The sequence below is a fragment of the Macaca nemestrina genome, chromosome 18 (genome assembly GCF_043159975.1).
Source record: "Macaca nemestrina isolate mMacNem1 chromosome 18, mMacNem.hap1, whole genome shotgun sequence".
Lineage (NCBI taxonomy): Eukaryota > Metazoa > Chordata > Mammalia > Primates > Cercopithecidae > Macaca > Macaca nemestrina.
The window spans coordinates 656,277-670,516 of NC_092142.1; the positions used below are offsets into that span (position 1 = coordinate 656,277).

At 48.2% G+C, this 14,240-nt stretch overlaps 1 protein-coding gene across 6 annotated transcripts in view; it reads left to right on the forward strand.

The window, feature by feature from the left end:
• Positions 1 to 14,240, forward strand: part of LOC105485922 (family with sequence similarity 234 member A) — a 37,163-nt gene that overhangs the window by 8,337 nt on the left and 14,586 nt on the right. For 4 of the 6 annotated variants that reach the window (XM_011748550.3, XM_071083768.1, XM_011748552.3 and 1 more), the window contains one exon: positions 9,990 to 10,111. The gene's annotated coding sequence lies outside the window, so the exon portion shown is untranslated. Of the gene's footprint in view, positions 1 to 1,541; positions 1,659 to 9,989; positions 10,112 to 11,148; positions 11,280 to 14,240 lie in introns of those variants that run through there. The other 2 variants (XM_071083770.1, XM_071083769.1) reach the window with 2 other exon arrangements.

The window sequence follows — 14,240 nt, forward strand, 5'->3', positions numbered from 1 at the left end:
TCGTTCTGCCGCCCAGGCTGGAGTGTAGTGGCTCACTGCAAGCTCCGCCTCCCGGGTTCCCGCCATTCTCCTGCCTCAGCCTCCCGAGTAGCTGGGACTATAGGCACCCGCCACCACGCCCGGCTCGTTTTTTGTATTTTTTAGTAGAGACGGGATTTCAACGTGTTAGCCTGGATGGTCTCGATCTCCTGACCTCGTGATCCGCCCGTCTCGGCCTCCCAAAGTGCTGGGATTACAGGCTTGAGCCACCGCGCCTGGCCCCAATTTCTGTTTCTAACTGGTGAAACTAGATAGTAATATTAATCTATAATCATAGTTTTTCTCTAAATATTAACTAAATATTTTATCCATTTAAAACACTGTTTTCCTCTCTTTTTTTTTGAGACAGGGACTTGCCCTGTTGCCCAGACTGGAATGCAGTGGCGAGATCTCGGCTCACCCAAGCCTTGACCTCCCAGGCTCAAGGGAACCTCCCGCCTCAGTCTCTCGCATAGCTGGGACTAGAGGCACATACCACCACACCCGGCTAGTTTTTGTATTTTTTTGCAGAGGCAGGGTTTTGCCACGTTGCTCAGGCTGGTCTCAAACTCCTGAGCTCAAGTGATCTTCCTGCCTCCTGCTTTAGCCTCCTGAAGTTGCTGGGATTACAAGTGTATGCTACTGTGCCTAGCCCTAAACCACGATCTTGACCACAGAGGAGGTCTACAGAAAAAGAAAGAAAAAAAACCCAAAAATGACTGCTTCAGGCTGGGCACGATGGTTCACACCTGTAATTCTAGCACTTTGGGAGGCAGAGGTGGGAGGATCACGTGAACCCAGGAGTTACAGACAAGCCTGGGCAACACAGTGAGGCTCCTATTTCTACAAAAAATTTAAAGATTAGCTGGATAAAAATTAACTGGTGCATGCCTGTGCTCCCAGCTACTGGGGAGCCTGAGGCAGGAGGATCTCTTGAGCCCAGGGGGTTCAAGGCTGCAGTGAGCCATTATTGTACCACTTCATTCCAGCCTGGACAACAGAGCAAGACCCTGTGTCAAAAAAAAAAAAAAAAAGTTTTCATCAAATTCTGCAATTAAAATTTAGAAAATATCTATTTTCCTTTTTTTTTTTTTTTTCTGAGATGGAGTCTCACCCTGTAACCCAGGCTGTAGTGCAATGGTGTGATCTCAGCTCACTGCAACCTCCACCTCCCGGGTTCAAGCAATTCTCCCACCTCAGCCTCCCAGGTAGCTGGGATTACAGGTGTGCACCACCACGCCCAACTAATTTTGTATTTTTAGTAGAGACGGGATTTCTCCATGTTGGTCAGGCTGGTCTTGAACTCCTGACCTCAGGTGATCCGCCCACCTCAGCTTCCCACTGTGGTGGAATTATAGGCGTGAGCCACCATGCCTGACCTAGACCACCTATTTTCATTTTTATTTTTCACTTTTTAAATATTTTCTTTATTTAATTTTTTTGACCGCCTATTTTCAAAATATTAAATTGCTTTTTTTTTTCTTTTTTTTTTTTGTAGACAAAGTCTCGCTCTGTCTCCCAGGCTGGAGTACAGTGGCACGATCTTGGCTCACTGCAAGCTCTGCCTCCCAGGTTCACTCCAGTTTCCTGTCTCAGCCTCCCGAGTAGCTGGGACTACAGGTGCCCACCACCACGGCCGGGTAATTTTTTGTATTTTTAGTAGAGACAGCGTTTCACCTTGTTAGCCAGGATGGTCTCGATCTCCTGACCTCGTGATCCACCCGCCTTGGCCTCCCAGAGTGCTGGGATTACAGGTGTGAGCCACCGCGTCGGCCTTGAATTCCTTTTTATTTGTGGATTTGTGGTGATGATTTTTATTCGTTGTGATGATTTTTATTCTGCCCTTCCTGGAGTACATATACTTTTCCTAATTAAAAAGCAATTAGAGGCTGGGCGCGGTGGCTCAGCGCAGCCACCGCCCCTACCGCACAGTGGTAGGGAGTTCAAGACCAGCCTGACCAATATGGAGAAACCCCATCCCTACTAAAAATACAAAATTAGCCTGACGTGGTAGCACATGCCTGTAATCCCAGCTACTCAGGAGGCTGATGCAGGAGAATCGCTTGAAACCGGGGGGCGGATGTTGCAGTGAGCCAAGATCGCGCCATTGCACTCCAGCCCGGGCAACAGTGCAAGACTGTGTCCAAAAAAAAAAAAAAGAGCAATTAGAATGAGACTTTTGTTTTTATTTTCTGTTCTCTGTGACTCAGTAAACTTCTTAGAGAAAGAACCCTTGGAGAAAAGGGAGAGACCCGTTACTTCCTTTCAGCATGGACTGTGGTATTCCTGCCCCACCACCGCCAAAATGTTAATGAGCTGTGCTGGATTTTTTTGTTCTTCCTCCTTATCAGAGTTTCCACTGAGGGCTGGGTAGCCTGTGGACTCCCTGGAGGACAGACAGGTGTGGCAGTCTCAGCGGCCTAGAGTGGATGGCTGGTTTACTGACAGTCCTTTTTTTTTGAGACAGAGTCTTGATCTGTTGCCCAGGCTGGAGTGCAGTAGTAGTCTTGCCTCACTGCGTCTTCTACCTCCCAGACTGAAGTGATTCTCGTGCTTCAGCCTTCCCAGTAGCTGAGATTACAGGCAGACGCCACCATACCCACCCAGTTTTGTATTTTTAGTAGAGACAGGATTTCACCACATTGGCCAGCCTGGTCTTGAACTCCTGTTCTCAAGTGATCTGTCCACCTCGGCCTCCCAAAATGCTAGGATTATAGGCATGAATCACCATGGGCTTACTGATAGTTCTGTAGGCCAGGGGAATCATCTGTTTGAATAACCATATATGGGGTATTTTGTTTATCTTTCTTTCTTCAAGTTATTTTTGGTGTCAGGTCTTTTTTTTTTTTTTGAGTCTCACCCTGTCACCCAGGCTGGAGTGCAGTGGCGTGATCTCGGCTCACAGCAACCTCTGCCTCCCAGGTTCAAGCGATTCTCCTGCCTCAGCCTCCTTAGTAGCTGAAATTACTGATGCGCACCACCACGCCCAGTTAATTTTGTGTATTTTTAGTAGAGATGGGGTTTTACCATGTTGGCCAGGCTGGTCTCGAACTCCTGACCTGGTGATCTACCCACCTCGGCCTTGCAAAGTGCTGGGATTACAGGCTTGAGCTACCACGCCCAGCTAGTGTCAGGTCTTTTACCTTAATTAATACATATCATATTGACAAATTTTTTTTTCCGAGCCCTCACTTTTTTTTTGAAACAGGGTCTCACTCTGTTGCCCAAACTGGAATGTAATGATAGTGACCACAGCTCACTGCAACCTCAACTTCTTGGGCTCAAGCTAACTTCCCACCTCAGCCTCCCAGGTAGCTGTGACTACAAGCGCGTGCCACTACATGTGACTAATTTTATTTTACTTTTTGTAGAGATGGGGTCTCCCCATGTTGCCCAGACTGGTCTCGACTTCTTGGCCTCAAGTCATCCTCCTGCCTCAGCCTCCCAAAACACTAGGATTATAGGCGTGAACCACCGTGCCCGGCCATGAAGTTAAATTTTTTGGTTATTAGCTTGTCGAGTTCTGTCTTCTGTTTTTTTTGTTTTTGTTTTTTTTTTTTTGAGACAGAGTCTCGCTCTGTCGCCCGGGCTGGAGTGCAGTGGCCGGATCTCAGCTCACTGCAAGCTCCGCCTCCCGGGTTCACGCCATTCTCCTGCCTCAGCCTCCCGAGTAGCTGGGACTACAGGCGCCCACCACCGCGCCCGGCTAATTTTTTGTATTTTTTAGTAGAGATGGGGTTTCACCGTGTTAACCAGGATGGTCTCGATCTCCTGACCTCGTGATCCGCCCGTCTCGGCCTCCCAAAGTGCTGGGATTACAGGCTTGAGCCACCGCACCCGGCCTTCTGTTTTTTTTTAAATAGCCACATGGCCTGCCTCTCTGTGGTCAATGGTATGGATGCTCAAGTACAGCAAGGACAGTGCCCTGCTCAAGTCTCTCTGACCTGGGTCCATGGGGATTTTCTCTGTCAATCAGGTTCCTGAAGCTCTGGCTACTGTTTCTGGTATTTTTAATGACCATAGTCGAGAAAAACATTGATATCTTCTTGCCATTGATGAGCAAATCTTTGACCTATCTCATGGTGTCCTTATTTGCAAACTGGTTGAATCGTGAACTGCCTGGCTGGCTCTGGCTGCCTTGCTGTTGTGGCTTTTAATAACTACCCCTATTTTCTGGTGGCTGAGTAAAGTTTCCAAAAAGGAAGTCTTACCTGGGGATCCTGTGAAGGAATTCCTGACCAACTTTTTAATTTTCCAAAGACAGGCCTTACTAGTGTTAAGGCCTTTTCTGTGGCCAGGCCGGTGTGAAAGCTTGTGCAGAGGCTGTATAGCAGTAAGACTTCCCACGCTTTGGGGCATTTTCATTGTCACCATGTTGTCTGACTTTGGTGACGACCCCTTTTAAACTCTGGCATTTGCTCGGGAAGCATTGGGGAGTATTATTATAAATGCTATGTGTATCCGTTTTTTCCCCACAGTAGAAAGGGAAATTATTTTAATGAATGGTTTTGAGGAAGCTGATAATTATTTGTAATGGAGAATCGTAACATGCCAGAGGTTTGGCTCTTGTTTCAGTATTTCTTCAGGCTACCACAAAACTCAACTATTGATATTCTTCCAAAAATAAACAAAACACTAAAAAGACCCCTGCCTCTGGAACAAAATAGCTTCATGTTAAGGTAGGTAGCTTTGTAAACATAAGGGTTTAAACCTTCATGTTTAAGGTAGCACCAACCAAGGCTGCCTGTGGAGAAGCTGGTTCTTCCTCTTAAACTTATATGAACCTCTGACCCCACCCCCCCTTACTAAAGGTTTTCTTTTCTCCTTTGATTTTTTATTTTATAGTTTTTATTTTAGACTACTTATAGATTCACAAGATGTTGCAAAAATAGCACAGAGCTGGACCCTGCAGTCTGCTTCCTGAATGGTAACATCTTTTTTTTTTTTTTTTTTTTTTTGAGACGGAATTTTGTTCTTGTCACCCAGGCTGGAGTGCAATGGCGTGATCTTGGCTCACTGCAACCTCTGCCTCCCAGGTTCAAGTGATTCTCCTGCCTCAGCCTCCCAAGTATCTGGGATTACAGGCATGCACCACCGGGCCCGGCTAATTGTTTTTTGTATTTTTACTAGAGATGGGGTTTCTCCATGTTGGTCAGGCTGATCTCAAACTCCTGACCTCAGGTAATCTGCCCACCTCAGCCTCCCGAAGTGCTGGGATTTACGGGCGTGAACCACCGCACTTGACCAGTAACTACCATTTCAAATTCCCACTCCTACTGTACTACAGACCTGTTATCCTATATTCTCACCAACACATTTTAAAATGCTTAACTTTTAGGCTGGGCGTGGCCCACACTTTGGGAGGCTGAGGCAGACGGATCACTTGGGCCCTGGAGTTCGAGACCAGCCTGGGCAACGTGGCGAATCTCCGTCTCTACAAAAAATACAAAAATTTGCCCGGTGCAGTGGTGCACACCTGTGGTCCCAGCTCCTTGATAGGCTGAGGTGGGACAATCACTTGAACCCGGGAGGAGTAGGTTGCAGTGAGCATAGATCGCCACTGCCCTTCAGCCTGGGTGACAGAGTGAGACCCTGTCTCAAAATAAAATGAAATGGTTAACTTTTGTTAATGTCATTTGTCCTGCTGTGTCTATGAGTGAGACTGAGCGTGTTTCCCTTGGGCACCGGCCACTGGAGTGTGCTCTTCGGTGAACTGCGCAGTTACGAATTCGTTTCCTCTTTCCCTGCTGGGGTCCTTGCCTTTCTTTTGTGGGTTTGTGAAATCTCCAGGAATATTTATCCTGGTTTGTTTTGCGGGGCTGACAAGGTAACAATCTTTTGGCTTCCCTGGCCACGTTGGAAGAATTGTCTCGGGCCACACGTGAAGTACACTAACACTAACGGTAGCTGATGAGATCTCCGAATCTTTTCAGAAAGTTGATGAATTTGTGTTAGGCCACACTGGGCCAAGGGTTGGACAAACTTGGGTTAGACATTTCAGAGTATATTTAGTCCCATCACTGTTTTTCTTAATGATTTCCACCTTTGGGGTCATGCTTTCAAGACTTTTCCTAACCAAGGTTACATAAACCTTCTCTTCTATTTCCTTTTAGTTTAATGTTTGTTAAAAATAATATTTACGGCCGGGTGCGGTGGCTCAAGCCTGTAATCCCAGCACTTTGGGAGGCCAAGACGGGTGGATCACGAGGTCAGGAGATCGAGACCATCCTGGCTAACACGGTGAAACCCCATCTCTACTAAAAAATACAAAAAACTAGTCGGGCGAGGTGGCGGGCGCCTGTAGTCCCACCTACTCAGGAGGCTGAGGCGTAAACCCGGGAGGTGGAGCTTGCAGTGAGCTGAGATCCGGCCACTGCATCCCAGCCTGGGCGACAGAGCAAGACTCCGTCTCAAAAAATAATAATAATAATAATAATAATAATATTTACATTTTTGGCCAGGCATGGTGGCTCACACCTGTAATCCCAGCACTTTGAGAGGCTGAGGTGGGCAGATCACGAGGTCAGCAGTTCTAGACCAGCCTGACCAATATGGTGAAACCCTGTCTCTACTAAAAATACACAAATTAGCCAGGTGTGGTGGTGGGTACCTGTGGTCCCAGCTACTTGGGAGGCTGAGTGAACCTCTGCCTGCCAAGTTCAAGCAATTCTCCTGCCTCAGCCTCCTGATGATTGATGGGTGTTTGTTTTGGTTTTTTTGTTTGTTTGTTTTTTTTGAGATGGGAGTCTCACTCTGTTGCCCAGGCTGGAGTGCAGTGGCGTGATATTGGCTCACTGCAACCTCTGCCTCCCAGGTTCAAGCGATTCTCCTGTCTCAGCCTCCTGAGTAGCTGGGATTATAGGCGCACGCCACCATACCCAGCTAATTTTTGTACTTTAGTAGAGATGAGGTTTCACCATGTTGTTTAGGCTGGTCTTGAACTGCTGAGTTCGTGATCCGCCTGCCTTGGCCTCCTGAAGTGCTAGTATTACAGGCGCAAACCACCACGCTTGGTTGATTGGTGTTTTTTTAATTGATTGATTGGTGGGTTTTTGGGGTTTTTTATTGATGTTTTGTTTTGTTTTGAGACAGAGCTTCGCTCTGTGTCACCAGGCTGGAGGGCAGTGACATGATCATGGTTCATTGCAGCCTCAGCTTCCTGGGTTCAAGTGGCCCTCCCACCTCACCTTCCTGGGTGGGTAAGACCACAGGCGTGTGCCCCCACACCTGGCTGATTTTTTTTTTCTTTCTTTTTAGAAACAGGGTCTCAGCATGTTGCCCAGGCTGGTCTTGAACTGAGCTCAAGCTATCCATGCGCCTCGGCCTTGCAAAGTGCTGGGATTACAGACATGAGACACCACTCGCAGCCTTACTAATGATTTTTTTTTTTTTTTTTTTTAAGAGAAGTCTCGCTGTTGTCCCTCAGGCTTGAGTGCAATGGCTCAATCTTGGCTCACTGCAACCTCCGCCTCCCAGGTTCAAACAGTTCTCCTGCCCCTGCCTCCCAAGTAGCCTGCCACCATGCCTGGCTAATTTTTGTATTTTTTAGTAGAGGCTGGTTTTCACCATGTTGGCCAGGCTGGTCTCGAACTCCGGACCTCAGGTGATCCAGCCGCCTCAGCCTCCCAAAGTGCTGGGATTATAGGCATGAGCCACCGCACCCGGCCTTATTAATGTTTTTTAAACCAGTTTCTCACAAACTCTTTTGATCTTAGATGAGTCTGTGTTTTTCACAAATGCCTCAACAGCTGACTCACAGTTTTAGAAACCCGTATTTGTCTGTTAAAATGATGATCCTCCCCAAAATGTTCAGTGCCGTTTTCTATCCTGACCGGGGTTCACCCAAGTGGTAGGAGAGTCCCCATGGAGGCACCACGGGGCTGACTCTCTGGGAACCCTCCCAGAGTGGAGCCCAGTGCTGGCTCAGGTGGGTGCTCATCTGGTTAAGTCAGTTTTACCCGCATTGTTTTGCGTCTTTTGCGTCCTGTAGTGGGGCTTTGCCTTCTGAAGCCTCTGTTTCTATCTTCCCTCACGTATGTGATATGTTGTATTTCATTCTGCTCTGCAGGTGAGGACACTGGCCAAATTGTAGGTACTCACAAGACACAGATGACCCAAATCCCCAACTGTGTTATTAATGAGCGTTTAGAGAGTTTTTTCCCTTTGTCCTTCTAAATCGTGTTACCGAGATGGCCCGTGCGTGCGGGAGATGTTTGTCCTTTCAGCCAGGCTCTCCAATTCAAAAGGCAGGAGTTGAGAAAATGACAGTACTTTCTCTGTCCCTGCCACAGAATGTCCAGTTTGGTCTGATTTAACATGACCAATCATGCAGTAGAGATAAGAGAGTAGTTTGAATTTTGTTTTTCCTTTAATTTTTAGAGGCCACCTTATAACTCAGCCATTCCAGTCACATTTTTTTCTTTTTTTTTTTTTTTTTTTTTTTTTTTTTTTGAGGTGGAGTCTCGCTCTGTCGCCCAGGCTGGAGTGCAGTGGCGCGATCTCAGCTCACTGCAAGCTCCGCCTCCCGGGTTCCCGCCATTCTCCTGCCTCAGCCTCCCGAGTAGCTGGGACTACAGGCGCCGTCACCTCGCCCGGCTAATTTTTTTGTATTTTTAGTGGAGACGGGGTTTCATTGTGTTAGCCAGGATGGTCTCGATCTCCTGACCTCGTGATCCGCCCGTCTCGGCCTCCCAAAGTGCTGGGATTACAGGCTTGAGCCACCGCGCCCGGGCCACATTTTTTTCATATAAAGTGTGTACTTCGTATATTCCATGCTTGTCCACACAGAGAATACTTCTGGAAGGACCCATATGAAACCAGTATCAAGCTTCCCCTCTTGAGTCCTGGAGCCACAAGATGAAAGGAGATTTACCCTTTTATACTTTTTAAGTTTTGTGGGTTTTTTTGAAACAGGGTCTTGTTCTGTTGCCCAGGCTGGAATGCAGTGGCATGGTCATGGCTCACTGCAGCCTTGACCTCCCGGGCTCAAGCAATCCTCCTGCCTCAGCCTCCCGAGTAGTTGGAATGACAGGTGCCCAGCACCACACCTGGCTGATTTTTTTATTTTTGGTGGAGATGAAGTGTCCCCATGTTGCCCAGGCTGGTCTCAAACTCCCGGGCCCAAGCGACCTGCCTGCCTCTGCCCCCAAAGTACTGGGATTACAGGCGTGAGCCACCGCGCCCGGCCCTCATAAACATTGTGTGTGTATATATATATTACTGATTTTTTAAAATTATAAATCCAAACTACATTAATAGGAATTGTCTTGCAGGGTCCCTTGGTCATAGCTTAGGTGTTGGAAGAATGATTAAGAAAAGGAGCGATGTCATTTACTAGCTTGAGGTCTGCATTTGGTTTGACTTTACTAAGCTTGCTGTGAACTCCAAGGAACAGAAAACCCAGAATGCAGGTCAGGCGGCATCTTCAGAGGAAGAGGCCCTTTCCCCTTTGCCTTGTTTCTAGGCTGGCTGTTGGGGGGTGGAGTCTCCCCCTTGAGGGTCAGGAGATGTCTGGCCCTCATCTGGTAGAGTGGGATGAACCAAACAAGGGCAGACTTCTCAGCCTGTGATTCTCTGCTTGGCTGTACCCTGGAGTCAGCTGGAGAGTGCTAGCAGCCGCTCCTGACTGGGACTCCCCGCCCAGAGTGGCCAACTGAGTCCTTCTGGAGTGTGGCATCAGGATTGCGAATGCACTCAGGTTATTACTGGGTCCTTCTGGATCGTGGCGTCGGGAGCGCGAAAGCGCTCAGGTTATTACCGGGCCCTTCTAGATCGTGGCGTCGGGAGCGCGAAAGCGCTGAGGTTATTACTGAGTCCTTCTGGAGTGTGGCACCAGGATTGCCAAAGCACTCAAGTTATTTTCATGTGGAGCCGCCGCTGAGAATCGTGTCTTTGGAAGGATCTAAGTTCCTCACCTGACACCTTCGCAGGCTGCCTGAGCTGCACTTTACAAGTAGCTTTATGATCCCTAGGTCCACCTGGGGTTACGAAGGCACAGATTCCCTGTCCACAGCTCACAACCAGATGCACCAGCAGGAGTCAACATCGAGCACGTCCTTCGGGCAGCACCTCCTCTGGGCACTCCCACGACCAGGTAGGTCAGGACTCGTGGGCCCATGGATGGATGGGTCGTGTTTTCAGATTCCTGGTGGTGGTGGTTGATGCCCCTCCTTGAGAAGTGCTTTCCCACACGTTTTCTTTCTTTTTTTTTTTTTTTTTGAGACGGAGTCTTGCTCTGTCGCCCAGGCTGGAGTGCAGTGGCTGGATCTCAGCTCACTGCAAGCTCCGCCTCCCGGGTTTACGCCATTCTCCTGCCTCAGCCTCCCGAGTAGCTGGGACTACAGGCGCCCACCACCTCGCCCGGCTAGTTTTTTGTATTTTTTAGTAGAGACGGGGTTTCACTGTGTTAGCCAGGATGATCTCGATCTCCTGACTTCGTGATCCGCCCGTCTCGGCCTCCCAAAGTGCTGGGATTACAGGCTTGAGCCATCGCGCCCGGCCTCCCACACGTTTTCTTCGAAGCTCTGGCTCCCAACAGATGAGGACAGCTGAGGCTCAGAGCTCAAATTTCTTGGCTGCAATTTTAAAGCTCTTAAGTTTAAAGCCTTAAAGATAGAAACCCAGAATTGTAGCATTCTGGTTTTCACTCCATTTTCTTTCCTTTGCCAAAGGAATCTATGTTTTAAACATTTCACACATCCCTTCCTTGGGGACATAGTGGCTAGATTTGCTGAACAAATGGCCGTCTCCTCTTCTTCAAGCCCTGGCCCCAGCCCCTCAGGCTCTGGCAGTGAGACACTCCTACGTTCTGTTGCTGCCTTTTCCCTAGTTACCTTTTCTAGACAACCCATGCCCTGCCCTCCCCACCCCCATGCCAGCTGCTCGGGTTTAATGAGGTCCTTGGTCATGACTCACTGTTTGATTTTCCGTGGTCTAACTCATTGCCTTTGATAAGCACACCTTTTCGGACTTCCAAGATGTGAAAACTTAAGCCTCAGCACACTTAGGAGAATGCACACATTTTTTTTTTATTGTGGCAAAATATACATAACATAAAATTTGCCATTAGTAACATTTGGTATAATCCCAGCATTTTATAACCATCACTACTCTTTTCATCATCCCACACAGAGAAACCCCATAGTGCATAGCAGTCCCTCCCAACTCTCCCTGTTCCCAGCACCTGGCATCCACGAGTCTACTTCCTGCCTCTGTGAATTTGCCTGTTCTGGGCATTTCGTAGAACTGGAATCACACCACAGGTGACCTTTGTGTCCTAGTTATTTCATTTAGCATAATTTTATAATGTGTCAGAGTTTTATTTCTTACTGTGGCTGAAAAACACACCACTGCATTATGGTGCAATTGTATTATTTACAATTGTTTACTAAATTGTATTTAGTTTCTCCATTCATATGGTTTTTTTTCTTTTTTTGTTTTTGTTTTTTGAGAAGGAGTCTCCCTCTGTTGCCCAGGCTGGAGTGCAGTGGTGCAGTCTGGGCTCACTGCAACCTCCACCTCCCAGGTTCAAGTGATTCTCCTGTCTGAGCCTCCCGAGTAGCTGGGATTACAGGCGCCTGCACCATGCCCGGCTATTTTTTTTGTATTTTTAGTAGAGACGGGGTTTCACCGTGTTAGCCAGGATGGTCTCGATCTCCTGACCTTGTGATCCGCCCGTCTCGGCCTCCCAAAGTGCTGGGATTACAGGTGTGAGCCACCGCGCCCAGCCTTTTTTTTGTGTTTTTAGTAGAGACGGCTTTCACCATATTGGCCAGGCTGGTCTCGAACTCCTGACCTCGTGATCTGCCTGCCTTGGCCTCCCAAAGTGCTGGGATTACAGTCATGAGCCACTGCACCCGGCCTATATGTTCATACGTTGTTGGACATCTGGGTTGTTTCTACGTTTTGACTGTTGTTAATGATGAACCAATATGAACACTGATTTACAAGTTTTTGTTTGAGCCTCTGCGGTGGGGTTTTTGTTTGTTTGTTTGTTTGTTTGTTTGTTTGTTTTTTGAGACGGAGTCTCACGCTGTTGCCCAGGCTGGAGTGCAGTGGCGCGATGTCGGCTCACTGCAAGCTCCACCTCCCGGGTTCCCGCCATTCTCCTGCCTCAGCCTCCTGAGTAGCTGGGACTACAGGCGCCCGCCACCGCGCCCGGCTAATTTTTTTTTGTATTTTTAGTAGAGACGGGGTTTCACTGTGGTCTCGATCTCCTGACCTTGTGATCCGCCCGCCTCGGCCTCCCAAAGTGCTGGGATTACAGGCTTGAGCCACCGCGCCCGGCCCTGTTTGTTTGTTTTTTGAGACAGGGTCCTGCTCTGTCACCCAGGTGGGAGTGCAGTGGCCAGATCTCAGCTCACTGCAGCCTCTGCCCCGCCGGGCTCTAGTCATCTTCCTACCCCAGCCTCCTAAGTAGCTGGGACCACAGGCGAGCGCCACCATACCCGGCTAATTTTTTTGGTATTTTTAGTAGAGACCGAGTCTTACTACGTTGCCCAGACTGGTCTCAAACTCCTGAGCTCAAGCAATCCACTCACTCGGCCTCCCAAAGTGCTGCGATTACAGGCGTGAGCCACCATGCCTAGCCACGTTTGTTTTTTTTTTAAGAGATGGGGTCTAGGCCGGGCACATGTCCAGCCAATTTTTGTATTTTTAGTAGAGATGGGGTTTTCACTGTGTTGGCCAGGATAGTCTCAATCTTTTTTTTTTTTTTTTTTGAGACGGAGTCTTGCTCTGTCACCCAGGCTGGAGTGCAGTGGTCAGATCTCAGCTCACTGCAAGCTCCGCCTCCCGGGTTCACGCCATTCTCCTGCCTCAGCCTCCCGAGTAGCTGGGACTACAGGCGCCCGCCACCTCGCCCGGCTAGTTTTTTGTATTTTTTAGTGGAGACGGGGTTTCACCGTGTTAGCCAGGATGGTCTCGATCTCCTGACCTCGTGATCCGCCCGTCTCGGCCTCCCAAAGTGCTGGGATTACAGGCGTGAGCCACCGTGCCCGGCCGGAAAGTCTGTTTTTTTAATTCTTGTGGGTGTACACCTAGGACTGGACTTGCTGGAGAATATGGTAGTTCTATGTTTAACTTTTTGAGGATCTGCCAGACTGTTTTTCACAGCAGCTGCATCATTTTACAGTCCCACGAGCAATGTACGATGGTTCCGATTTCTCCACATCCTCACCCAGACTTGTCATTTTTCCTTTTAAAATTAAAGCCATTCTAGTGGCATACACAGGTTATTACATGAATTATTTTTATTAGATAATTAGGAAAAGACAAAGTCTGAGTGAACAGTTTAAAACAAAAGCCAGCCGTCCCTTATCTCTCTGTTTTCCTGACCCTTCCCCGGAGGGTGCAGCTTTCAGCTCAGCACTTCCTTGTGTTCCTTGGCTGAGCTCCACACGCCCTCTTTCAGCTTGCACCCTCCCTTTGTTGTGAACTGTTGCTTCCTTTTTGGGTAAATGAAGATTTTACCTCAAATCTGCCCGATCATGTCCAATCTCGCAGTATGATGTGTTAGGACATCGGTTTGGCTGTTCAAAAAGGACCAAAATAACAAAAATCTTGCCTGAGACAAAATGGAAGTTTTTTTTTCTCTTTTATACAGTCGAAGCAGCTCAGGCTGGGTGGTGGTGGCTGGCAGATATCAGAGGCCCTGTGCCTTTCCTATCTTCAAATGTGTTTTCCATTTTTGTTTCTAAGACAGCGACTGCCAGTTTCCCCACCACATCCACCCCTGGTCCAGCCAGCCGGAACCAGGGCAAGGAGAGGGCATGTTTTTCCCCTCAGAGTCGGGGCTCAGAAGTTACGCCCAGCCCTGAGCTCACTCCACACAGCCGTCCCCTGTCCTCCCCTGTGGACTTCTGTTTGTACATATTTTATTTTTCCCTAGTTAGTCTGTGCTTATCCATGAACATATTTTATTAATAATAATTAGGTAGTGTTTGAATGTTTACTGTGTATCAGATGATCTTATAAGTGCTTTCTATGCATTTAATGATTTAATCCTTAGAATAGGCTTCTAAAGTAGATATTATTTCTTTTACAGAGAAGGAAGTGAGGCACAGTTCAGTGAAAGCGTATGTCCTGGTCACACAGCCAGAGAGGTGCGAGGCTGCCCGCCCAGAGCCCATCTTCGCCCTGAACTTTGGATTTTGAGTCTGGGGCTCTCCAGGGAGCCCCTGTGTGCGCACCTGGGTCACCTTTCCCATCCGAGCTGAGGCCGG